This window comes from Mauremys reevesii, linkage group 19 (assembly GCF_016161935.1).
Source record: "Mauremys reevesii isolate NIE-2019 linkage group 19, ASM1616193v1, whole genome shotgun sequence".
NCBI lineage: Eukaryota > Metazoa > Chordata > Testudines > Geoemydidae > Mauremys > Mauremys reevesii.
In genome coordinates, this window is record NC_052641.1 from 7687502 (window position 1) to 7711967 (window position 24466).

Consider the following 24466-nt stretch of genomic DNA (forward strand, 5'->3'; position numbering starts at 1 on the left):
CCGAGCCTGGGCGGCTCTGTGCGGGACGGGGGGGTTAAGGGCTCACACCTACAGGTGCCAAACAAAAGGACCCGAATAATTAATGACTCATCGGATCACCCAGGGTCAGATGAACGGGCGGAATCCCGCCCCCGCTGCTCTCCCTGGGCGCGGCTCGGATCTGCCTCTGGCTCCCCGCGCCCGCCCGCAGCAGCCTGCGCCTCCGCCGCCCATGTGTTCGGAGCTGTACGGCATCAGCGCTCGTGGGAGCCGCCATGACGCTACTGGGGGGGGGGGGAGACATGGGTGCCGCCATGATATTAGGCGCATGCGTGGTCGCTCACGGAGACTCTCCATTGAGAAGAATCCGGGGAGGGGGAGGAGCCGAGGCGTGACGCGCCGCCAAAGGGGCGGGGCTAGGCTCCGGGGCGCCGCTCCCTCCCTCCCTCCGGCCATGGCCACTGTGGATACCGAGGTGAGTGAGAGCGGCAGCGTCCATCTACCCCGGGCGGGGGGAGAAGGCGGGGGGGGGAGGGTGGAGTGGTATCACCCAGGGCCAAACAGGCTCTGTGGGAGGGGAGGAGGGGCCCTGTCCCCCGCCCGCCTGCCCCATGGTTCAGTCCAACTCCGCGCTGAGGGGAAGAATGTGGGAGCCGCTGCCATTGTGTGTGTGGGGCCCGGGACTCTGTATAACTCACACCCCTCCCCGGCTAACCAGTGGTATGGGCCATACAGGTGCCGGGGCCCCCGAGGGGCAGCCGCCAGGCAGGTTCCGGGGCCCACGTGGCTGCGAGCCCGGCCGAGGTGGAAGGGAGCCGGCGATGGGGGCGGGGGGCGGGTGAGCGCCGCGGGGGCAGTATGGGTCATGCAGGGTCCCGGGCCCGAGGCGCCTCTGAGCCGTGTAGGGGGCTGGGCCCCGGGCGGGGTGTTATGAGCCATTCAGTGTCCTGGGCCACGGGGCGGGGCTGAGCCGGGCAGGGGGCGGGGCAGTCACGTGGGGGGGGCTCGCGAGGGGCGGTCCCCCTCAGAACCAGCCTGGGGGTCCAGGGGGTGCCTGAGGGGTCGGGGGCCCCATGAGCATCATTGGCCCCGAGGGGGTCGGGGGCCCCATGAGCATCATTGGCCCCGAGGGGGTCGGGGGCCCCATGGGGCCATCGCTGGCCCGAGGGGGATCACTGGCCCCATGAGCATCGCTGGCCGCATGGGGATCGCTGGTTGCTGGTGTCACTGGCCCCAGGAGACCCATTTGCCAAGTAGTTGCCGTTCCGACCCTAAAGCAGTGGTTGAAAGCTTTCCACTTGAAGTGCCACTAGGGACAAGTGGCTCCTGGTGGGTTGTGCGTGGGTGTGAACCATGGAAGTTTGGGGGGCTGTAACTGGAGGCATGGGGGAGCCTCAGCCTTTTAGGGTGACGGTGTGTCCCTGAACCCTGTGTTTAGCCCTGTTCCATCCTGGCCAGGTTTGTAAGAAGCAGCTCTTCGTCCTGGTTTTCGTAAAACCTGCAGGCTCCGCGTCTGAAGGGTGCAGAACCAGTGACTTTGACAGCGGGCTGCTTAATCACATGTGTGCCTCAAACACCATCCCCCACACCCATCACGTACTGACACTGGGGTGCAGGTTCTGAGGGCCCTGTCCTGGCAAGAGGAATGATTCCTGGGGATCACTGACCCCAGAGCTCACCAGGGAGCTGCATAGTGTGGGCCCCAATAGTTAGTTATGAAAGGAAGATTGTCTGTTTCTTACTCACTGCTGAGATTTTAAGCACCCACTAGAAGGGGAGAGGATCCCCCCCACTCCAGTGGGGACAGCTGATACCCACTTACCCTACACACATGCACACATTCAGGGCTTCTCTCAAGACCAGCTCCCTCTCCCCCCAAAATAACCTTGTGACTAAAGTATCAGTATCACCACAGTCCCAAGTAACTCTGAGGCTATTGTGTCAATACTCTTGTGCTCTGCCCTCCCCCGCATGTTGAAATCAATATCAAATGTCCCTCTTCCTCCAACTTAGCCTATGAATACAACATAACCCCCCCATATGCACAACCGATTAATCGAGGGGGTGGTGTTTCATTACCATCCACTCTCCTCAGTTATAGGATGTGTGGAGATTTTAGAGGGAAACATTTAAAATCAGTACAGCCTCTTCTCAATCAAACAAGTGAAGCTGGAGGTGGCGAAAAGGAAATACATTTTTATTAAACAGGCCCATTCCAAATTACATTGAGGAAAATGGGCATTCAAAAAGAGCTAGTTGGCATCTTGAGCAGGAGTAGGGATGATGGGACCGTAGGGAATGGGGTAGGCAAATTTTCCATTGGAGAAAACAACTTTTGGGGCCTAGGAACTTTTAGGGTTCCACGAAAACAAAGGAGATTCCAGGCTGCTCTTTGGTTACTGAGTGTGTATCCGTTGGCATCCTTTCACTTTCCCTTTGCCTGCTTGGCAGTAGTTTAGATGAGGGGGGCTCCCAGTTACTAAAGAGAATTCTTTCCTCTATTTCTGGCTGCTGGGTCTCGCTCACATGCTCAGGGCCTAACGGATCGCCATATCTGGGGTCGGGAAGGAATTTTCCCCTGGGTCAGATTGGCAGAGATCCTGTTTTTTTATTTTTTCCTTCCTCTGCAGCATGGGGCATGGGTCACTTGCAGGTTTAAACTAGTGTAAATGGTGGATTCTCTGTAACTTGAAAGTCTTTAAATCATGATTTGAGGACTTCAGTAACTCAGCCAGGGGGTCTGAGTCTATTACAGGAGTGGGCGGGTGAGGTTCTGTGACCTGCGATGTGCAGGAGGTGAGACTAGATGTTCACAATGGTCCCTTCTGGCCTTAAAGTGTGAGTTGGTGCAGCAGCCTCTACAGTCAAGGTTATGTTGATCAGAAAAAGGTGATGTTGAAGGACTGGAGAGCCCCCTGGGTCATAAATGGGGTTGGAGGTTGTGACATACTTTGTGTGGGAGGTGGAATGTACTGGGGCTTTGTCAGAAATCTTGTCAATGAACTCAGACCATAAAGTTTCCATCCATTAATATTTTATTTTGACTCACCACTCACATTTAGTTGTTTGAAGTGCACCGAGTCTGAAATGCTAGGGAATATATCAAATTCAAATCCAAAATCCCTGAAGGAGGTGGTGTTTGCCAGCTACCCTCACCACATTATGGCAATTAGTTATCAGATTCATAGCACTAAATATCCCGAAAGATTACATAGATTCATAGCTCTAAATGTCCCAATAAAGAAATACAGGCATCACACTGAGCGAAGATGCCTTTTGCTTGCTTTGCTACTGAACACAAGAGTAAGACTTTCCCTCAAGCTTTCTTTTTGAACATAGTTTCAGAATATACAAGTTGCACTGAAGTGAAGAGTAAACACTAGCTTGCAGCAGTGAACAAGATTTTTCATGTGCATAAGAGAACAGACAGGATAACAGTGCTATTGTATATTTATGTATCAACTGGATACAAATAGCTGCTGCAGATTGATAATTGGATACATCATAGTCATATCCACTAAGCACTTAATGATCAGTAGCCTCCAACAGCCTGGCTGCACCTGACATTTCAGGTGTGCAGTAGTATATGCTGTAACCTTTCACAGCTTTCTGGTTTAATCCTGTATCCAAAATACTGCACTGTTGCAGAGGAAATTTCAGCACCATGTGCGATGAAGTTTGTGGCAGAGTTATGCAGATGGTAACATTAGCAGTTCTTTGTAAAATAGTTTGAAGGTGGAACGCTCAATCTAAATGCTTGTCGGGTGAGATCTTGAATTTCTTACTCAGGGAAAGCCCTCATTAACTTCAGTAGGCATTTTGCTCAAGTAAGGACCATATACATCATATTCAGTCACAATTGCAGTCTAGAGGCCTGATCCTGGCTGCCCTTATTCATGTGAGTAATAACAATAGGGCTTTTAAAGGGGATCGGGTATTAATCTTGCTGTGTGATTTAAGAGTTTGTATCCAAGCAATTCCATCATTTTAATACACTAAATTCTGCCTTCAGCTACAGTGGTTGATTGATGTGGTGCTGCATGGTTGTAACTGAGGGCTCTTTCCCCATGAGCTCTTTATCTATCATAGAATATCAGGGTTGGAAGGGACTTCAGGAGGTCACTTAGTCCAACCCCCTGCTTAAAGCAGGACTAATCCCCAGATTTTTACCCCAGTTCCCCCCAATGGCCCTCTCAAGGATTGAGCCCATAACCCTGGGTTTAGCAGGCTAATGCTCAAACCACTGAGCTATCCCTCCTCCTCAAGTTTAGTCTTGCAAATAAAAATGTACACATACTGTGGGGGAAATCGCCAAGAATTCCATATACATATATTATTGCTCTGAGGGCACTGGCCTAATATCTACAGCAGTGGAACATGGAGGGCGGAGGAGAAATGGTGAGTTATTTAGATCACTCTCATAGTTTAGTCTTTCCTCCCTCTTCGTCTCTCCCAGCTCCAAGAAGTTTAGGGACCAGATTCTCCCCTGATTTATACCATATGTAACCCCACTGACATCAGTGGGGATGGAGTGCATGTAAATCAGGACAGAATATGGGAAACTGATGCAGCTTTTTAGACTAGAGGCTAGCAGTTTGGTTTGTAAGGGCTAGCCCTTAGGAGGAGTAGCTCTTATATCCTGCAACTGGAATGGGAAAGCAGGGACTGACAGATCCTTCTCTGTCATCCCAGGATCAATTTGTATTGCCAGATAACAACAACAACACTTAGCTCTCATATAACACTTATCCTTAGTAGATCTCACAGCACTTTACAGGAGAGGTGAGGACCTTAGCGAAGACATTGAGTGGGATTGGGGAATTGTGTGGTGGCCAAGAGTCGTGGTTTGTTCTTTCCTGTGTGAGCTTTGTGCTCAGAAAACGGGATATGTCTGATCTACCCTAAGTAAAGAATAAGCCTTTATAATCTAGAACAAACATGTGGGCAATGTCCACATAAGACTTTACAAACGTGTTAAGTACCTTAAGTTAAATGGCAATCTGTTAACTCTAGGGGAAAATGCCTTGAGTAATGAAGCCCGGGGTGAGGCTGGGGGCAGAAATCAGTATTTAGCACCAACCTAAGCACTGAAAGGCAGGTTTGTTCTCCAGTGATTACCACCTTGTGGCAAGCCCTATAGGGTGGGATTCATAGGTTCTGAGGCTGGACGGGACCATTGTGATCATCTAGTGTGACCTCCTGTATGACACAGGCCAGAGAATGTCTCCAAAATAATTCCTAGAGCAGATCTTCTAGAAAAACAGCCAGTCTTGATTTAAAAATTGTTGGTGATGGAGAATCCACCACAACCCTTGGGAAATTATTCTAATGGTTAATTACCCTCACTGTTAAAAATTTACACCTTACTTCCAGTCTGAATTTGTCTAGCTTCATCTTCCAGCCATTGGGCTGTATTACACCTTTCTCTGCTAGGCTGAAGAGCCCATTATTACATATTTGTTCCCCTTGTAGGTACTTATTGACTGTAATCAAGTCACCCCTTAATCTTCTGTTTGTTGAGCTAAATAGATTGAGCTCCTTGAGTCTATCACCTCAAGGCAGGTTTTCCAATCCTTTAATCATTCTTGTGGCTCTTCTCTGAGCCTTCTTTAATTTACCGACATCCTTCTTGAATTGTGGGCACTAGAACGGGATGCAGAATTCTAGCAGGGGTTGCACTAGTGCCATATACAAAAGTAAAAGAACCTCTCCACGCCTACTCGAGAGTTCCCTGTTTACGCGTTCCAGGATCACATTAGCTTTTTGGCCACAGTGTCACACTGGGAGCTCAGCTTTTTATTCACCATAACCCCCAAATCTTTTTCAGAGTCACTGCTCCCTAGGACGGAATCCCCCATCCTGTAAGTATGGCCTACGGTCTTTGTTTCCAGATGGATACATTTACATTTAGCCATATTTAAACGCATATTGTTTCCTTGCACCCCGTTTACCAAGCACTGTAGATCACTCTGAGTCAGTGACCTGTCCTCTTCATTCTTTACCACTTTCCCAGTTTTTGTGTCATCTGTAAAGTTTATCAGTGATGATTTTATTTTTTCTTCCAGATCATTGATAAAAACGATAAATCGTGTAGGGCCAAGAACTGATCCCTGCGGGAACCCATTGGAAACATACCCACTCAATAATGACTCCCTGTTTACAGTTGCATTTTGAGACCTATCTGTAGAACCATATCTGTGCCCCTGTAGTGTCTGTAGTGTAGATATCCCTCCGTTTTTACACCTAGAGTAGTTCATCTGCATGGTAGCTAATGGTTGAGAGCCTAGTTAATTAACTGTCCTGCAAGTATGATACAGACAGGACACACACAGGGGATACCTGCCTTCTTTACTTCCCCTGTGGATGATTTTTGTTCATTACAGGTTTTTACATAAGGTTAGTTTGATTCTTTAGGTCAGTGGTCCCCAACCTTTTCCTGGTGGCAGGCGCTGGACGACGAGCCACCGAGGACCATGGCTGGTGGACAAGCATCCGTCGAAATGCCACCGAGAAGCGGCAACGTCAAGAGGCGTCACCGCCGAAATGCCACCGAAAATCATCAGCATTTCAGCGGCGACGCCGCTTTTCGGAGGCATTTTGGCGGATGCTTGTCCGCCGGCCAGTATGCGGGCGCACATAAATGCCCCGGCGGGCACCATGGTACCCGCGGGCACTGCATTGGGGACCACTGCTTTAGGTCTTCAGGGGTGGGCAATTTTTTTGGCCCGAAGGCCACATCTGTGAATAGAAATTGTATGGTGAGCCATGAATGCTCCCAAACTTGGGGCTGGGGTGTGGGAGGGGGTGAGGGCTCTGGTTGGGGGTGCGGGCTCTGGGGTAGGGCAGAAATGGGGAGTTCAGGGGGCTCTGGGCTGGGGCAGGGGGTTGGGGAGCAGGAAGGGGTGCAGGCTCTGACTGGGGATGTGGACTCTGGGGTGGGGCTGGAAGGTTTGGGGTTCAGGAGGGTGCTCTGGGTTGGGATTGAGGGGTTTGGAGGGCGGGAGGGGGGATCAGGGCTGGGGCAGGGGGTTGGGGCATGGGGGGAGGTTCAGGTGTGCAGGATCTGGACAGCGCTTACCTCAAGCGGCTTCCGGAAGCAGCGGCATGTCCCTTCTCCGGCTCCTATGTGGAGGTGCCGTCAGGTGGCTCTGCACGCTGCCCTGTCCGCAGGCACTGCCCCTGCAGCTCTCTTTGGAGCGCGTAGGAGCCAGAGTGGGGCCATGCCGTGCCTTCCGGGAGCTGCATGGTGCAGCCCCTGACCCTGCGCCCCAGCTGGAGCGCCGGAGCGGGACAAGCCTCAGACCCCGCTCTCCAGCTCACTGGCCGCCTTAAAACGGCTTGCGGGCCGAATCCAGCCTGCGGGCGGTAGTTTGCCCACCCCTGCCTTAGAGTCAACAACATGCTGAAGATTAAAGCTTGGGGGCCTGACTTGCTTCTTGCTCACACCAATTGTACCCAGTGCACCTGCAGGTTCATTGAGTTTGGTGGAGAGCTTCCTGACTTGCACCAGCATGACTGAGAAGAACCTCATGGCCTGGATCTTTTGGAAATGTGCACTTTCTAAAACGATAACTTGGGGTAAAGCTTCTCCACAGTAGATGGGGCCCAGGCAAAGCCCCTAAGGGGTGCATTTTATCTGTGATGAATAAGAAGTGGGGTATGTCCCCCCCCACGACATCTGTGTCAGGGCTGTGTCAGTTTGCTAGTCAAGGCATGTCTTCCCAAGGCCTGTTGATGAACAAAGCTGCTGGCCCACCTGTTGTATGATACAGTCACCAACAGGTTCTGCAGTTTTCACCTCGGCAGAGTAGCCCTTAGGTAAATTTGAAAACAAGTAGATTCCAACAAGGATGCAGCTTCTCCTAGGTCCAGAGCAGTTTCTGTGAAAATTGGTGTCTAGTTTCTGTGCTTTGAATAAACCAGCTCTAGTTAGAAATGATTTTTTCTTCTTGTAGCTATTCATCAGTAAGATCTTTTTTTCTGGAGATGCTTTTATCTTTACAGATAGGGCCAGATTCTCAAGTGCTCAGCATCCACCATTGGGACCAGACTGTCCGAGAAACTCAGCACCCAGGGCTCCTGTTGTGACACGCCTGGCTAGTTTTTCAACAGAGCACCAACGTGCTGAGCACATTTGAAAGGGTGGCTCAGTGATAAGACTCTGCCGGGCTTTGAGTCTTGCTTTTAACCCCTGAGCCCGCAAGGGTTGGGTCTGCTCTCTCAGCAGCCCCTGGAAATACGTTGTGTTGTGGATTAAGGGGCAGCATTTACTGGTTCAAGCGGGGTTTCTGTTCCCTGGCAGGAAGGACAATACTGTAATAGGCCATTGTGTGTAGGATGCAGGAAGAGCTCTGGGCAGAATGTGAAACCACTCCACATAGGTGACTTCCTCAGAGTTTCCCACTTTCAGTTTTACAGGTGACGTGATCTCCTGTGGTTCTTTCAGTCCTGCCCTGTTCTGCCTCCTCTTCTCAGTTACTCTGGATGGCTGATATCCTCTCAGGATCCCCGGCTCACAAGTGAGGAGAGTGCCCTGCTCTGCTTGCCTAAGCCCATTATTTTTAACACTTAAGCTGCTTCAGGTAAGTTAAAATAAGAAAACCTCTTGCATTTTAAATCCCCCTCTCTCTCTTTCACATGAGTGATTCAGAAGGCCATGACTTGATGGACCGAAAAAAAAGTTTTCTTCAGTCTTGTTAACTCGGTAGAGTTAGCTTAATGGTAAGCCAGTGTGAGCTCATCTACACAGGCAAAAATGGGTGTGTTTGCAGCCATGTTAGCTCTGCTTAAGGCTAAAATGTGGCCAGTTAATCCAGCTTCAGAGGTTTAAGTCTTCACTGGAAAAAAGGTGTTTTTGTCTTTTTGTCTGTTTGTTTACCTCCTTAGCTAACGTGGTAAGATCCTAATGTGGACAAGGCAGTTGGTAGTTTTCGCACGTTAGCACGGCACAGTAAACTCTGTGGGGATGCCTTGGGTTTACTTATCCTGCTAACAAGCATGAAAATTACCAACTGCCTTGTCTATGTTAGGTGCTAGTAAACCACCTTTTTTCCTAATGTGGATGCTCCCAATGGGGCTTTAATCATGTTAAACTAGCACCGTTTTCTGCCCATGTAGACAAACCCAAAGCTACAATACATTCAGCTAATATTGCTTTAAGCGAATTCAATTGAGCAAACAAGATTGAAGAAAGCCCCAGTTATGCCCATCAAGACAGAGCCTAGGAGGTCTGATAAACCCGCCAACAAGTGAGAAATATTCTTCCCTGAGGATTGCTTGCATTCTTAAGGCTATATTCTGGGCCCCTCCTTACCATCCTGCAGTTTGTTTCTATATTACATTTGTTTGAGTCTAAATTTGAATCTAGTTTGGTTCCACGGTATGACACATTGCAGAGGATTCCTTGCTGCTCTGACATAACACACAGCTAACTACTGAACAAGATGAGCATGCATGATACTGGGAGTAAACTACTTGTGTGGATAAGGAACTGGATGGAGGGTAAAGACAGGCCATTCAATATTAAATTCACCTCTGTCAGAGTCTTTGCCAGGGGGATTTCTCAAGGGCAGTGATGAGTGGTAAGCCGGACGGCAAGTGGATTGGAATGGTAAATCAGTGCATTCAGGCCTAGTTCTGTCTGCATATCAATAGTCTGGAAGAAGCAGCATGGAATACAGGGAGGAAAGTTGCAGGTGGACAGCTAGGGAGGAAATAAGTGCAGAGGAAGGCGGCAACCAGGTTCTGATTGACTTGGATAGACTAGGATTATCCCCAGGTAAATGGCTATTGCTTTTCCATGGTGAGAAATGTAAAGTAACGTGAATAAGGGCAAAAATTCAAAAAGGGGTTATTGCTTCTGAGGGCAGACAGCACAACACACAGATCAGGAAAAGGATTTGGGGCTCATAGTGAATAGATCACCCAAAACCATCAGCACAAAATTTGGGGCTGAATGAATAGATAGCGGTAATATTGGTGCCCAAAGGCTACAATGACAGGCACTTTAGAGACAGACAGCTGGGTTTTGAAATAAGGTGGTTTAGCACAGTGCAGGAAATCAGTGATTCTGCATGTGGTGTGATGTGCTTATTGGTGGTTGTGCTTCGATTAAAAAAGGAAGGGGACGCAGGGATTCTTCCACGTGTGGAGAATGAATAGTACAGAGTAGCAAGAATTAATCTGTTGACCGTGGCTATACAGAGAGCCATGGGGGACCCAGGACTGAAATGAGGCGACCTCAGTGAGGCACTAATGGTGACTTTTGTATGACTTGAAGAGAACAGAAATGCTGTGTGCTTCAGCCCTGTTTAGAGTATGATGAAAGGTGTATTTGTAAAACCTATTGGCTTAGATGTTTTAACTAACACATTTTAAACCTCTAGTGTAGAGAGGGGAAGTTGTATTTTAATGCATATTAGTTGGTCGAGAGGAATCCCAAGTTTCCCGTTACTGTTCACTTTGAGCTGCTAATATGTTAAAATACAAATTGCAGTGTTGCCAACTCTTACGATATTTGGTGGTTTTCCCCCGAGCTCCAGCTCCTGGAGTCATGTGATTATGTGAGAATCTTCTTTCTTTCTTAGATTTTTCTGCATGGATGGTAGGGGAGTTGAGTTATAATCCAGGTTAACTGTGCAGCGTAGACATACCCTATCTGGGTGCTTAACTCTCTTGGGTTTTCAGAGGGGCCTGAAGAAGTACTGGGTCTGGGAATTTTGAGGGGTCTGTTAGGTGCAAGGGGTAGTTACAAACGGCAAACCATCAAAAGTGGTTAGTGGAAACCACGTGGCCTGTCAAGGTAATCCGCTGGCGGGCTGCGGGCCACCCGCCACTGGTGTAAACGGTCTGTAAAAGGTATTAAAGAAGTATAGAGAGAGTAAAATGTTGATGGTCATGGACACTGACTAGTTTATCTAGTTCTGTCTGGCGTCCTATTGTCCTATAACTTTTGATGTAAAGATGTCCAGATTGCTAGAGCATAGAGCCTGAGTCTCAATAATGTATTAATTGAGGGGCATAATAAATATTTGATAAACTAAATCAGCATCTTGAATGCTTTGCACCCACAGACAGGCTCCTACCAAGATACTAGGAGTTTTTAATCGAATGCATGTAAATAATAGTCATTGTCAATTAGTCTGAGTTAAGGGAGTGTGATTTCCTTGCACGTGGAATTTACTTTGTGGTCCTTGCAATGGGAGAGGTGTTTTTTAACACCACGCCAGGTTGAAGTGTTACAATTTGGTGCTTATAAGATTCTTTAAAAAGCAAATCTCTTTAAAGTCCAAACCTTTGTTGTTCATAAGCAAATGTCTTATAAGATTTAGAGGCTTCACCTAGAATATTTCAACTTCCCTCCAAAACACAGAGGATAAACAACTAACACGTCTTTAAAAAGTGGACCTCACCTGTACAAAGCTAGGTGCAATATTTACTTTTCCTACTGCCCCTTCATGTGCAGATGGTAATTAATACTGAGATGTGCTACCAGTATTTCAACAAGAAGCTCCCACAAAGCCTTTCACCCTTGGTGACAAGCACTGTGACCTAGGGGTGCATGTGCTTGCAGAGAGGGGAGGTCGTGTTGTCTGTCTGTTTGTTTTACTCTTGGAACTAAAACACAAGGAGGCAGCACCACTAGTCAGCAAATTTATATTCAGTGCGTTTGCTGGAAATGTTTATGCTTTGGTCCATGAAGAATGTACAGCGTATAGAGAGAGTCCAACTTACATCATTTGAAATGGTGGAGAAAGTGTAAGTTTGTTCCCTCAGTGTGTTTTGATTTTTCCAGACACTGTCTTTAGTTCGGTGTCCATCTTACGAGTTGGAGACTGTCACAGCCGTAGCCCCAGCAGGTCTGGTTTCTCTCAACACAAATATGGGGCATTGTGCTTACTCTGAACGTTTGGAATCAGCCTGTTGTGTATTTGATAGCATCCTCTCCCAAACAGGATACCCTAGATCCTGGTGACACGGCTGCCCTGCTGGTTTCCTAACAGTCCCAGCCTTCTCCCTGATGCAGCGTGATGTTTATAGCAAAGTGTTTTTAATCATTCATGGCTCATTGATTTAATTTCTTTTCAAAGTCTTTGCTACTGGACTGAGAATGCTGGGAAGATGTTGAAAGACACCTTTATCCTGCTCCGACCCTCATGTGGTATTAGACCGGACTTTCAATGAGTGCTTTGGGATGAAAATACCCCTTGGTTGTGCATCTGTACTAATAGGTATATCTCCTGTTGTTGTTATTGTGGTGGTTTATTTGTATTGTGGTAGTGGCTAGAGGCCCCGGTTAGGAATCAGGGACCCTTGTGCTAGGTGCTGTACACAAATATAACACAGAGTTGGCTCCTGCCCTTTGCAGTTTAAGGGTCTGTAGCTATACTGCAGAAAAAGGGATGTTCTTAACCCAGGTTCGCTAGCCCGCATTAGGTAACTCAGCTTCAAATAGCAGTGAAAGCTTTTAACTCGGGTTAGCAATTGGAGTTAAAGCCTGTGGGTTGAACTGGAGCTGGTAACTCAAGTTAAAATCCGAGTTGTGTGTCCTCACTGCTATTTTAGCCTGGGTTTGCTAACCTGAGTGAAGGATACACCTTTTTTTTTGCAATGTAGACATACCCAATGTTTGACCCCCATCTCACTGTAGTATTGTCACAGATTCTGTGCAGTCTGGTTAGAAAGGAAAAGATTGCGAGGAGATGGTGGGTAAGTTTGCCTCACCTGACCTACAAGCCAGGTACAAGAGGCCCCATCATGGGCACATATTTAGATATTAAGCACTCACAGAGACCTGAACAGTTTTTTCAAGTGACAGAAGCTCCCTCATCACCAGTGAGAATGGAGTGATCCATAATTACTGCTTGATGCAGAATATCTTTTTTTTTTTAAAGGATAACAGTCAGTGACATGCAGGCCCGTGGTTCCCCTCTTATTTCTGTGATGAGTTATATGTCTGAGCTTGCACTGGGATGGCCGTGCTAATGCTGCCACTGATCATTGCCAAAGCACAGAGTCCATGTCAGGGCATTGGAGAACATTCCTCCCCTCCCTTTGCTGGGAATTCATTAGCATTTTCTTGCTACTATATTATTAATAAAACGAATTTCTATAGCACTGTAATTGGTGCTTTGCAAATGCAGAATAGGAACTGTTTGCTTCCTCAATAATTTCTGGTCTATGTTTTCTACAGGAAGTAAAATATTGAGAAGCTGACTATGCTTCTGAGTACTGAAAGAAAAACCACATTTGTCTTCTCTGTATAAGAAGATGCCCAGCTTCAAGGCTGATCACTAGTGGTGAATGTAAAGATGCATGAGTAGAGACCCGCAAACTTGCTCTGTGCTGAGTTATCAGGGTGAGTCAATGGGAGTTCTGTGCAGGCAGAGCCCCTAAGACAGAGGGCTGCACTTCCTGGGTTTTCAACAAAGGCAGAACAGTGAACTAAAAATGTTCCTGGGATCTGATCCTGCACCCTGGACGCTTTGCCATTGACTTCATTGGGAGTGGGATTGGCCCCTAGTACGTTTACGCATTCAGCAGTTTATAACAAAATTTGATCTTTTTCTCTTCAAATTTTGATACAGAGGCCTTGGAAACTTCCAAGGAAGATCTGGTTGGCTGAGCCTGATTATGAGCTTTAGAATTTCTCTCAACTGAAAAGCAGCTGTGTCCAAAATGTATTAGTTGAGTCGTTAAATCCAACATGTCCAAAATTCTGCTAATTGCCCTTGTATCATCACTGCATTGCTTTCGTCTATTGCGAACACACACTGCCCTTGCAATCTGTAGTGCAGTGTCTCAACATCCAGCCATGCACAAGCAGCAGCCGGCACATCTGTAGAGGAGGTGGTGATGTACTGCTCTCTGTGAATTTGCTATTTTATGTCAATAAGTTGGATTTATTTATTATTCCATATAAAAGTCCAGATCTGGGTATTTTGCAATTGGCATAGTCTGCTGAGGACAAGTATGCTTCTGTACCAGTTGTTTTCTAGTTCAGTGAGCACTAGCAGGCTGCTTCTCTTTCTTTGACCCTAAGCAAGTCACTTAAACCCTTCTTTATAGACGTGGATGGGTGGCATGGGCAGGGAACTGGGAGTCAGATGTCTAAAGTGCTAATCTAATGGGGAGAAAGTATATTTTGTAGCTATGGCCTGGGACTGGCCACTGGCCGAGCTGTGTTCCGTTCTCTGATCTACCCCAGCCTTCCTCTGTGATCAGGGGCAAGTGATTTAATCTCTGTCTCTGCCTCCATTTTGTATCTGTAAAGTGGGGACAATGCTACTGACTGACCACAGAGGGACTTAATTTATTTATATACCTAAATTGCTTTGAGGTCTGCAAATGGAAGGTGCTATAGAAGTGCAAATCATTATTATTGTGAGGTATTAGTCCGCCTTCCTCTGCAACAGACTGCAAGTCACTTAGCTGAAATTTTCACCAAGGGTCACAGGTTTTTTGTGCTTCAGTTTTTGTCTGAGACACCTTGGGCCTGATTTCCAGAAGCACTCAACATCCACAGCTCTGATCAGGGTCAGCGGGAGCTGCAGATGCTCCGCACCTCTGCATGCAGGCTCTAGGTGTCTGAATTGGGATACTCAAAATCTGAACCATCCAACTTAGAGCCCCCTTTTGAAAATGCTGGCCTTAATCTCTCTGTGTTTCTGTAAAATGAGGATAATAATATGTCCCTGCCTCAGAGGGGTGCTGTGAGGATTGGGTAGTTTATGTCTTCAAAGCACTTTGAAGGAGAAAAGAGCTACAGAGGTGATAAGTATTCTCATTGGCTTCTTAAGTTACATATTAAAAAAACCCTTACAAATATGGTAGCTACTACACATTCTTTATATACCCTTTTTAACATTGATCATTAAAAACAAACAAACAGAATTAGCTCTGAAATATTCAGTGAATTTTTTCAAGGGTAGCTTGAGAAATTATGTATAGAAAAGTGTCACTTTGAATGGATAATTGTTCAAGTAGCTATTTCTTTACCATTCCAGTTTCAAATGCTTCTTTCAAAGAGTACAAGACGATTGCACCCGAAGACCATAACCATTGTAAAAAGCTGTGCACCACTGGTCAACGTAACCTCTTTCTGCATAGAATAAAAGCCCTAATATTTTTAGCATGAGTTCACAGTACTTCCTTTTATTCTAAGGGTGGCAAAATTGTGCATTACTCAACTTCATGTTCAGTTTAGCTGAAATTCAGAGCAGAGCACTATTGTAAGACCAATGCACAATTTAAATTATAATGGACCAGCAGGTCTACTATAGTCAAGGGCTAAACCAGCTTTCTCTTTAAAGGTGATCTCTTCTAAGTGCCCTAACATCTGCACAGTTACTTGAATAGCCTTGAGATTGGGTGTGACTCCTGGGGGTGCAGGATAGGGTCAGTGATCCAAATCTTACTTAAGTCTTATTCTCAGTTAGAAAGGTTTTGCTCCGGCCCTCTCTGCAGAGGGTCTGTTTCACATTTTGCGAAGTAACTGTGTAATGCAAGTACAAGTTAAATTGCATGTAAGGAACGCTAACCAGGGTTGGGTTTTTTGCAAGACAGCATTTGAGCTTTTTAAGAAATTGGACATATTTGACCCAAGTAAAGGAACTCTTGGATGTGAAAGGCAATGTTAGGTTACCCATTAGTTCTTTGGGTTGGCAGACACACACGGGTAAACAGGTCTGTTCAGAGCATAGTAATCCAGGGAATGTCAGAAGCAGGCCACCTTTGGAGTCTGTGTTCATTCTGTAAACAGATTTCCAGAGACGCAGTCATTTCCCCAGCTGCTTTCTACAACTGTATTTGAATCATTGTTTATATTTTTTGTCCCAGGAACCTCAGGATGATGATGTCCACAGTCTGATCTCAGAGCTAACTGTTTATTCACCCACATGCTGTCATTTTCTAGGTTACATTTCCCCTCCCCATACGCTCACAGCTGCATTGTGGTACGAACTTTGCAAGCTGTGATGACTGTCTTCCTTGAAACTAGATGCTGTCTCTTGGCTGGGTACCTGGGGTCGGTAGGGGGTTGGACAAGGGACCCAATGTCACTTGTAAACTATCTCCTATGCTATCAGCACAGCATGGGATTTGTGACTGAGCCATGTGACCTGCCCCTGGCCAAAGATTTCCCATGGAAACACAGCTCAAAGTGTGAATAAAAACCAGGGTATTTCTTATAATGTTACAGTGTAGGTCTAAGCTTGGTGGGGGTGGGGACCGCACACTATCGAGTTTTGCACTCTATAAATACATGACAGTGACAGACAGGTAGGGCCTGATCTCGCAGGCACTGAGGCACTTGAGTAGCAGTTATGATTGTGCCTTGGGGCATGTCTACACTGCAGCCACTATAGCGGCACAGGTATGGCACAGCTCTGCTGCTGTAGTGTAGATGCTTCCTATGTCGACGGAAGGGGTTTTTCTCTCAGTGTAGGCAATCCACCTCTCGGAGAGGCAGAAGAGTCCTTCCGTCGACGTAGCCACGTCAGCACTGGGAATTAGGTCAATCTAACCACAGTGCTTAGGATGTGAAATTTTTTACAGTGATATAGCTAGGTTGGTCTAAGTTTTAGGTGGAGACCAGGCCTTAACATTCACTGGATCAGGCCTATAGAGAACACTAAAGCCCAGTGGCCTAACAGCTAAAATACCAACTTCCTAAATTAGGGATTGTGAGTTTGAATGCCAGCTGGCCTAAGGGAATATTTTCAGCTACAGATTGTTGGCTTTCAATCACATGCTATTGGGTTTAATGCAGGGACCACTGGATGAAATGTGAGACTAGGATCACAATGGTTCTTCTGGACCTTAAAATCCATAAGTATAAGGTACATGGCAAGGGTAAGAGTGAACAGTACAGAGTGAAGGCTTGTGTACACATAGCTTTTGTACTGCTCTAAATATGTCAGTTTCAAAACTGCTATAGGTATACTGATACAACCCCTAGTGTGGATGCAGTTTTACCAGTTAAAGGTGATTGTACTAGTATAACTTATTCCTGTAAATGTACAGGAATAGGCCATATTGATACAAGCACCTTTATGCCAGCATACCTGCATTCCCATTGAGGGTTGTCCCAGTATAAATATTTCATTATAAAGTCCCCCCTCAACCGAAATAGTATCGGTACAAAAACTGTGTGTAGACCAGGGTGAAATCTGATCAGACCCTTGGGTTCATTTTCTTTCTCACGCCCTTTCAGGACAGTCGTTGTCTTTGCCCGGGTTTTCACTCATCAAGATGAAACGATGAGAAATGTTTGTATAATCTGTAGAAGAGCTAGTGCTTAGCTCCCAGAGCTGGAGCCCAATCCAGAGCTTGCTTGCTTTGCATCCTGGGTAAACGGTGCATTGTTGAACAAGAGAGATGCTCCCGGAACAAGGTGTAAGCGAGATCCCCCGCAGGAGGTTCCTTTAGGTTGCGAGCCTTTCGGAGCACTGGACCTGCTCTGTGTTTGGCCCTGATCTCCCACTGTCTGACACCTTGCACCTTTACAGCACGGTACACATGAATACTAACAGATACTAGGGAGGGCCTGGGCATTGTTGTTTAAAGGGGCTCGATTCAAAGCCCACTGAAGTCAATGGCAGGTGTTCCACTGCCTCCTATGGGCTTTGGATCAAGCCCAAGCTCAGGAGATGTCAAAAGTTTAGGGCCAAATCCTGCAGTCCTTACTCGGGTCTGAATTCCCATTGGCTGCGTTGGGAGACACGGCTATTAACAACTGTACAATTTGACCCTTTTTGTCTCCTTTCCAGTGCTAAGCAATTGGTCAGTTTCTAATTCCATGACTGTGAGCCACTTACTTAACCTTTCTGCCTCTGTTTCGTCCGCTGTGAGATTGGGATAACAAGGCTTGCCTGCGTCACCGGCAGGGTTGTTCGTGCTAGTTCGGTAACATGCATACAGGGCTTTGAAATCTAAAGGGCTGTTTGATGGCTAAATAGTGTTATTAGCTTGAGCTATTACTGTATTCAGTAAGCCTGCAGATTCATTTTTACAAGCGTGTGCAAGAGTATTTGCCTTTCCTACGCTCTGCTAAACCACTTGTGACCTTGAGGTTTTTTGCCTTCCTCCGAAACGTGTGTGTGTGCGGGTCGCTTGCCAAGGTTATCTGGGTCTGTCTCACTCAGTCGTTTCCCTGCCATTGCAGGGGCCTCTGGTATTGGTGCATCTTGGTCCCTCTTGTTTTCTGCCTGTGACACATCATAGTCTAGTCTCCTGTGGGCTGAGATATGGTCTCATTTGGGTGGTTGGGTTTAGTGGGCAGATGCTGGGTGGGGTTGGTGGCTGTGATATACAGGAGGTCGAACTAGATGATCTGGTCACCTCTTCTGGCCTCAAACTCTTATCACTTGTCTAGAATTGGGGAGTGCTATTCTCTGTTCACAGCTGCACCATGGTAACCCCATGGACTTCACTGGACCTCCTCCTGCTTTACATTTAGGTAAGTGAGGGGAGAATCAGGCCCTAAGATTTACTTTTCAATCCTCAGAAGCACCATTACCTTGAGCAACAATTTGTTTCTCTTAAGAGACAGAAAACAAAGCAAGACTTGGAACAATAAATCCCAAATGAGTGTATGACGTCCATGGATTCTGAGGATCATCCCCCTATTCCAAATTTTTCCAGAATCAAAACTTTTATCACAGATAACATGCCACAAGGAACCACAACTACAATGGGCTGATTTTGGCAATAGGCTGTAGCCTTATCATGTAATTGCATAGAACACCCCAATAGGTAGTCCTTGCAGATAGAACCATCTAAATCCACCTTGGGTCCAACCTTTCTGGAGATGATTGTAGCAGCAGCACACAGGCCCTGAGCCAGCCTGCATGATTAATATTCTACAAAATGCCTATATTCATGCAAGCAATTGGGACACCCCGATAATGGAAGAGCCTTGGTAGATCATTGGGATCTAGTCATATCCCGCTGGGTGACTAGAATTAATTCCCCTGCCTAATGCCCTTCCTGGATTTAGGCCGAACCACAAGTGTCCTATCAGGGATACTTCCATGAAGCCTCCCCCTGCAAGGATTACCTACTACAAAACCCAAGTAGCAGTTTGCTTAGGTGGAACTCCAGCTCCCTCACCCAATGCACCGATGCACACACTACCAGCTATAAACATTTCAACCCACAATGGTATGTCCAGGCTGAGCATATCCAAGTGGATCACGGAGCGCTGCAGCACATCAGGACAGAACAGCCCGGAGCAATGATAAGGAATTCCCACCTGATGCTGAGCCATGTTGCCACAATGTCACATCTCACAGGTGGTGTGTTTCCCAACTTGACCAGCTGCACCAGGATTGATGTCATCCCCATCAAATCCATTGTGGTTGGCGGTTGGTCCCCTGCTAACATCACATTGCGAAGATAAACGGGGCCTGGCCTTTTGCCTGGGCAGAGTGGATGCAAATCACTGCCAAGTCAGAGTTGTCTGCTCACTTATGCCAGTGTGTATTCAAGGCTGTGGGGAATTGGGTCCATTAAAGCCTACCCAGAGCCTTCCACCAAGTAATGTTCCCTGCAGTGCACAGTGACTGTATCTGGCTCTCAGGGAAGCAACTTGTTCCCATTTTATGTCCCTGATCTCCTCCGCAGAGAGCATCCATTGTGGTACCCAGCCAGGAGCCTTGTTTCATTTTGCTTCCATTGCTAGAATTCATTGCTGTGACCACACATCCAAACTCAAAGAGGAATGGTTCCCAATGGCAATGGAGCTGATCAGAAATAAAGGAAGCACACCACAGGGGGTCAAGAACACCCTCATGAAAGTGCCACAAACACATCGGAAGTATGAATGGAGGGTCTTTATAGCCTGCAGTTCTTCAGCCCAAATGCTCCCAGAAAAAACAGTGTTGCTGCCCCAGTTGTGAATGGGTGGGGTCCAAATTTCCCTTGGGGTAAACCCTGGAAGACTGAGTGAGGCCTTGCAACTGGCAGACTCATGCCATCAGGAAAAGAACTCCTTAAATTGCCAGCATTATTAATCATTTTGCAAGCTGCACATCCAGCTGACGCACTTACCCATAGAGGCTGGATATACCTGTCATGCTCTTGGTTGTCATTCACTTCTCTTCCTTAGGAAAAAGGCAGCAAGTTTTACCTCAGAAAAGCAGCAGCGATTCAACGGAAAATTGTTTTGATTGATCATGTAACCGAGGAAGCTGCGACTGTTCTGCAGTGTGGTTTGTGGGATTCTGTCAGCAGGGTTGGCATTTTGTGGGTTTGCTGTGAAACAGTGATAGCAGTATTGTAAGCTAACCCCCCCCCCTTTTTTTTTCTCTATGCTTTGCCATGATAGAGAGTATTAAACTAAAAAGGCACGGCTAGATGGGGTAGCAGTCATCTGCAGCAATTCTGTGGGTAAGAGGAGGAAGAGAGATCCTTGCAGACTTTGGCATGCCTTCCCACAGCTTCCTGTTGTCCCAGGCAATGATGAAACAAAGAACCAAAAGCATTTCACGTAGTAAATAGATGAAGGCTCAATAGGCCCAGCTCCGCAGTGATTGGTTACAACAGCTCACAGTGTATAACCCACCCCATCAAGTGTATTCAGTAAGAATGATACAATTAAAGCAACTCATCTTCTGTTCTTCTGCACCTGTTTGCAGGGTTGTGGTAGCCTTATTGGTCCCTAGACAGTAGAGAGGCCAGGTGGGTGAGGTAATAGCTTCTGTTGGTGAAAGATGCAAGCTTTCGAGCTTGTGCAGAGCTGTGTGTAAGCTCGAAAGCTTGTCTTTGTCACCAGCAGAAGTTGGCCCAATAAAAGACACCACCTCACCCACCTTGTCTCTCCGTCTTCTCCTGCACGTTCTTCCCAACGCTATGAAAGTCACTTAAAATGGAGGCCACAAGGTATAACCGTCCCCTCCTCCACCAAATGCCTGCATTTTATCGGGTGAGTGATTTTGGTGTCCCATTCAGTGAAGATGCTGCAGTAAAGCATATGTTATAGTAAGGACGAAGGGGTTGATCCTGCTTCCATTGGATTTAGTGGTAACCTTCTTATTAATGGGAATAGTATTAAGCCCCAAATCCCTGCTCGTCTTCATCACCCAAGCAGTCCATTGAGGTTATTGGGGCTACTCATGTGGTTCAGATTTGGTCCTAATCATTATGAAAATGATTAAGCTCATGTGAAGCAAGGTGGGGGCCTTGGGCCCCCCCGATTCCATGCCCGCTCTGCAACTTGCAGGCTTCCCCACTTCCTCTCCTGCAGTAAGACTTGACACAGAGGAAACTGTCTCTCCGCCTCCAGTAACAGGAGCAGAAGGAAAGTAACTATTATGATTTGTATTGGCGGAGCATCCATGGGTCTTAATAATGGATTGTGCTAGGCGCTGTACAAATGCATGTTTTTATACTCCTGCAGCACCAGGAGATCCTGCTCAGGGATTGTGCTAGGCTCTCTTTGTAGTGACTTAGTGCCCAGCAAATCATACAAACTAGCCCTGTTCCTTGTCCTGCGAAGGGGCCTTTTAAAAGTCATCTGCATCTGATAGCATAACAAGCTGTCTTGAATCTTCAGAGGGGGGCTGGTGCTCCTCTTACTGGCACTTTGTTGGTACCCGTGTTAAAATCCCCGTTGACTTGGAAGAACAGAGAAGTGAGTTTCCATAAGATGAATAGGAATATTGATTTTATTGGATTTAAATCCACTGCTGAATTTAAAGAAGAGAAAAGTACCTGAGTTTTGCTGGCATGGTGCCATTAAACATACCCTTATCTGTAAGCTCTGGGGTTCCGCTAAAGAGTTAAATGGATTCATAGTGATTAAGGCTTGAATGGTAAACATTTCACAAGGGCCACTCCATTCTGCTCTTGCCTTGCAACTAATTATACTAAGCAGATTCCTCCCCCGTGTGGCCCATTCCACACCCAACTAATGCTTTCCTGATGCCAGTGAAAAATGAGGAGTGCCCTGGGCTGATTTCGCAGCATCACCCATAACCAGCCCATTTGGTAGCTTAGTAAGGCACAATTTGCTCCTTTGCCAGAACACCACTGGGTTGGTTGCTCTTTTCAGCCAGGTTGCAGGTCGGGTGGTTTTGTAAATGCTGATTTTTTTAAATTGAGAAAGGCTTTGATTTATTGACCCATTGCCTCTGCAAATCGAATTGTCTGGGCTGGCATCTGCAGATAAGAGGCTGTCAAGTAATTGCTTATTATTGATGGATTGTCAGCGTGAACTGTTTGCTTGAAGAAGAATCAGTGGCAATCAAGTCTTCAAAGTATAAACTTTCAAGGAGTGAGACTCGTTTCCAAATTGGGTGCAACGGGTCAGGACGACACCATATCTGACATCCCGACTGTGTTCGGCTATAATCCTGCCGCGATGTAGGAAGCGCAGAACAAAATCGTTTTCACATTTGCCTGCTTTCAAGTCTGGGATTTTCCTTCTCTGCATTTCAGGGCCAGATTATGCCTTATTCTAAGATCTTCTTCTAGTGTACAGAGCACTCTCAACTCCTGTGTATATTGATGGGAGTTGAGAGAACTCAGCACCTTTCAGGATGGATGCAGCCCTAAAATCACTGAATCCCCAAATCATGGAACAGGGAGGGGTGATTGAACAGCCTGTGCTATGACACATCAAAACCAACCAGTTTGAACACTTTATAAATAAAACAAAACATCTATTTTTAATGCATGGTAACAGAGGTTTCCTTCCTGTGGGTGACTCTATTTAGGTGATAGCAGAGCAAAATATCCACTGCCACCAAATGTTTATCGTTCCTTATGGATGCTGTCACTTTGGTTTGAGTTCATTTTAAAAAGTAGACATAACCCTTATTTAACACTCCCATGACATTTTGGATTTTTAGTGCAGTTTCAAAAGAATAGTTTCAAAAACAAAATGGGAGTTGAGATATTTTAAGAATGTAACACTCTTTAAAATGTTTAGAGCTTTAGTATCAAGTGGGGAAAATTGAGGGCTGGATTCTGAGCTCATGCTAGTGGTTTCAACTGAGATAATCCATATGATCATAAGTCATATGATCAGACCTGTCCCCTAAATCTTCTAGATTGAAGCAGCTAGGGTGACCAGACAGCACATGTGAAAAATTGGGATGGGGGTGGGGGGTAATAGGAGCCTATATAAGAAAAAGACCCCAAAACCAGGACTGTCCCTATAAAATCGGGACATCTGGTCACCTTAGAAGCAGCAATCATAGCCCTAAAATATGAGTATTTATGGGGGTAGGGTGGGAGGGGGAGCTTGGATTCCTACTGGGTAAGAAGAGTAATTAAGTAACGGGACATAAAATAGATGAGAAGGCAAAGGAGGAAATGTTGCTATGATGATAATACAAGAGATAAAAATGGAAGAATATAAGTGACTCTATTTCTAAGGGATCAGTCTTTGTCTTTCAGTAGCAATGTTGTCATTTTAACCAAGAAAGCTCTGATTGAGACGCACAGCTATGGGGTGAGGGAGAGGGAATTAAGTTGCTACAATTAAGATATAATGTAGAGTGGCCGGAGAATGAGTGGACAAGATTACTTGCAACTGTCTTGTTTAGCTATTGGATTTGTTGCCAGTAAGCAAATCCTCATTTGCATTGGCCTTTAATCTGTAGGGTAAAATGTGTTTGTCGGGAGCTGTTAGTTACTGTGCTGCACTATTGAAAACTATATTTTTAAAACAGTTCCCCCCAAATCTTTTCTGCCATTTTTAAAGCAGAGATGAGCCGAGAAATGATAAGAAGGAAACAACTGCCAGGGAGAAGGAGCTATTTTGACTAAAGCTTCATTAGAGGGACCCTCCACTAGTTTGTCGGGAGAAAGTCAAGAGCAGACATTTAAACCATGTGCTTTATAGAGAAACCATTGTAAAAAATGTGGGGAAGTGCATGTTAGTCTCAGGGTTTTCAAAGTCATTGGAGGTAGGGAGTTTGACAGAGACTCTTGCTAGAACTTCAAAAAGGGATTAGCACTTGTTTATGGAGCTATTCAACTTTGCATGTAGTCCTGAAATGGCATTTCCTCATGTCTGCAGCAGCCCTCATTTCATGAAATGGATGCAACTGCTGAAAAAAGATCTCGCGTGAGCATGCTCACTGGAAGATTAATCCTTTAGAGGGAGTTGGAGAGTTAAGCTACTGTAATTTCTCTGCAGTTGGCTGCAGTAAACAACTGCTCTAAAGACACGAGGAAAAAAAATTGACAGAGGTACATGGGACTAATGTACATATTTTTTTGTGTTTCTACTTTAACATAGAGGGGTTGATAAAGGTTTTCTCTATAGAGAACTGGGAAAGCAGGATCTGTGTTATGATTTTATGGGTAACCTTCATGTTGTGGGTTTATTTTGTTTTCCAGGCCACTGTAATCCTATTTCAGTGCAAGGCCATATTGCGAAGCTGGTTTACTTTCTAGAAGTGGACCGAGCCCTGTTCTGCCTTCATGTTGGGCTAAATGCATATACCAGTTGAGGCCTGCTGCACATTGTGCTGTGTTG

The 24466-nt window shown here is 46.2% G+C and overlaps 1 protein-coding gene across 6 annotated transcripts in view; it reads left to right on the forward strand.

Annotated features, from left to right (window-relative positions):
• Nucleotides 1–339: 339 nt before the first annotated feature.
• Nucleotides 340–24466, forward strand: part of EHMT1 (euchromatic histone lysine methyltransferase 1) — a 161532-nt gene continuing 137405 nt past the window's right edge. For 2 of the 6 annotated variants that reach the window (XM_039506314.1, XM_039506323.1), the window contains exons 1-2: nucleotides 340–454; nucleotides 8390–8561. The gene's annotated coding sequence lies outside the window, so the exon portion shown is untranslated. Of the gene's footprint in view, nucleotides 455–5825; nucleotides 5841–8389; nucleotides 8562–24115; nucleotides 24178–24466 lie in introns of those variants that run through there. The other 4 variants (XM_039506315.1, XM_039506328.1, XM_039506326.1 and 1 more) reach the window with 4 other exon arrangements.